Source organism: Piliocolobus tephrosceles, chromosome 3, assembly GCF_002776525.5.
Source record: "Piliocolobus tephrosceles isolate RC106 chromosome 3, ASM277652v3, whole genome shotgun sequence".
NCBI classification, from domain to species: Eukaryota; Metazoa; Chordata; class Mammalia; order Primates; family Cercopithecidae; genus Piliocolobus; species Piliocolobus tephrosceles.
In genome coordinates this window covers 110,069,239-110,072,092 of record NC_045436.1, presented here as the reverse complement: position 1 = coordinate 110,072,092, position 2,854 = coordinate 110,069,239, and the positions used below count along the sequence as shown (strand labels likewise).

The 2,854-nt window shown below is 33.5% G+C and overlaps 1 pseudogene across 1 annotated transcript; it reads right to left on the bottom strand.

The window, feature by feature from the left end:
* Positions 1–1,079: 1,079 nt before the first annotated feature.
* LOC113225228 lies at positions 1,080–2,451 on the bottom strand (annotated as a pseudogene). Its single transcript, XR_003309902.1, has one exon. The product of XR_003309902.1 is annotated as a probable ribosome biogenesis protein RLP24 pseudogene (transcript).
* Between the last annotated feature and the right edge of the window lie 403 nt (positions 2,452–2,854).

Genomic DNA, 2,854 nt, shown 5'->3' with positions numbered 1-2,854 from the left:
TATGGTTTTTATTATGTTGAGGTATGTTCCTTCTGTACCCAGTTTTTTTTGTGTGTTTTCATCATGAAGAGCTGTTGAACTCTATGAAATGCTTTTACATCATCAATATAAATGATCATATGGTTTTTATCCTTTACTGTGTTGATATGATGTATCACATGGATTGATTTTTGTATGTTGAACCAACCTTGCATCCCAGGGATAAATCCCACTTTGTGATAATAACGATCTTTTTAATGTACTGTTGAATTTGATTTGCTAGTATTTTGTTGAGGATTTTGGCATCAATATTTATGAGAGATATTGCCCTGTAGTTTTATTTTTTGATGTGTCTTTGGTTTTGCTTTCGGGGTAATATTGGCATTGTAGAAGGAGTTTGGAAGTATTCCCTTCTTCTCTATTTTTTGAAATAGTTTGAGTAGGATTGGTATTAGTCCTTCTTTAAATCATCAGTAGAATTCAGAAGTGAAGTCATCATGTCCCAAGTTTTTCTTTACTAGAGACTTTTTTATGGCTTTGGTCTTGTTACTTCTTATTGGTCTGTTCAGGTTTTGGATTTCTTCATGATTTAATCTTGATAGGTTGAACCATGTGTCTAGGAATTTGTCTATTTCTTCTCGATTTCCCAGTGTATTGACATGTAGTTGCTCATAGTAGCCGCTAATGATCCTTTAAATTTCTGTGGTATCAGTTATAATGTGTCTTTTTTTCATCTCCGATGTTATTAATTTGGATCATCTCCCCCTTTTTTTTTCTTACACTGGCTAAAGGCTTGTCAATTTTGTTTAACTTTTCAGAAAACTAACTTTTGCTTCACTGACTTTTTGTATTGTTTTCTTCCTTTCAATTTTACATATTTTTGCTCTGATCTTTGTTCTTTTCTAGTTCTTTAAGATGCATTTCATGGTTGTTTATTTGAAGTTTTTCTCCTTTTCTTATGTAGGCACTTATAGCTATAAAGTTTCCTCTTGGTATTGCTTTTTCTGTATTCCATAGGTTTTGGTATGCTGTTTCCATTATCATTTGTTTCAAGAAATTTTTTTCATTTCATTCTTAATTTCTTTTTTTTTTTTTTTTTTACTTTTTAAATGGTTTTATTTTACGTACAAATAATGAACATATGTTGTACCCATAAATTCTACCTTCCAAAATCAGGAGCTTTTTAAAAGAAAACCACATAATAACTTTTAAAAGGCGCTGGGATTCCTCTGCTTCTAGATCATTGCTGGGCTAGAAAAATAAAGCTCTTTTTACCAGCAATCACAAGTGAGAACTGAGTATTCTCCAAAGTGGAAATTCTAGAGTGTAGTGTCACTCCAGGCAAAGATTATTCAGTTCTCATCCCCAACATCCACAGCTACCTATCAGAAGGGTTAAACCAGGTCAAAACAGTCCAGCATAATTTAGGTTTCATCAAACAATGTCATTATGCTCTTCTAAGATACAAATAAACCAAAACAGGAAATACTAAAACAAAAATAATATCTGATACTGCCATACAAATTGTTAGTTCCTTTTTGTATCCCCCCCTTCTATAACATTAACAAAGGTAATATTTTACTGCAAAGAATATTTTATTTTATACATCACTAGCCATGAATTTTTGCCATTAGTTACTATACAAATGCTGCCTAGTGCCATTATCCAAATGGCATAACCATTTTACATCCACAATTCACTTCTATAGTTATAAGTAGAATTTTCATGATTTACTTAAGTACATCTATCAGTGAAGATTTAACACTGAGATGCAATCTAACATCCATAATATCTGATGTTATGTAGAAGGCAATGTAGGAAAGATGTATTTTAATCACTTTTCATTTAAGTGACCTTATGTAAAAAATAAGATAATTTAGCAGTTCCAAGTATCCAAAGGGTATTTTCAAATGTACACAAAAGAAATGGTTAGAGATTTTTAAGGAGCATCTTCCATGTCCACATCCTCTTGTAACTGCTGTACCATTTTCTCTTCCAACTGCTTCCCTTTGCCTGCAAGAGGGGCTCGGATAAGATGGATGTTTTGCTTGACTTCTTTGATATCCTGAACTTTCTGCAGCTCTTTATTTTTCTTCAATCTGTTCATTATAAATTTAGCTTGGCATTTCTGTTTGATCTCTTCAACTCTCTTCATTGCATCAATAGTTTTATTCCATAGCTCTCGCTGGTATTTGATAGGTTCATTTCTATGTTTTTCAAATTCAAATGAATTATCCACTGTAAGCTCTTTACCAGCTGCTTTCCGGAATGCCTTGGTCCACCTAACTTTGTGAGGATTGCGCTTCTTTTTAAAGTTTTTATGACATTTAGGTTTGCAAAATCTGAACACCTTGCAATCGTTGCGGACGAACATCATGCCGTGTCCAGGGTAGATGGGCCCCGAACAGAAATAACACTTCTCCATACGCATGTTGAATCCGCATGGGACCCCACCAAACAAACGCCAACCTTGAGAGCTTCATTCTTAATTTCTTCCCTTACCCACTGATCATTCAGGACCAGATTGTTTAATTTTCATGTATTTGTATAGTTCCCCAAATTCCTCTTGTTATTAATTTCTAGTTTTATTCCATTGTGCTCAGAGAAGATGCTCGATATTATTTCAAGTTTTTTTTTGAATGTTTTAAGACTTGTTTTGTGATCCAACATATGATCTATCCTTGAGAATAATACATGTGCTGAGGAAAAGAATGAGTCTTCTGCAGCTTTGGAATGAAATGTTCTATAAATGTGTTTTAGATCCATTTGGTCTACAGTGCAGATTAAGTCCACTGTTTCTTGTAGGCAACAGATTAATGGATCTTGCTTTTTTATCCCTTCAGCCAGTCTATGTTTTTTAATTAGAGGGTTTAGT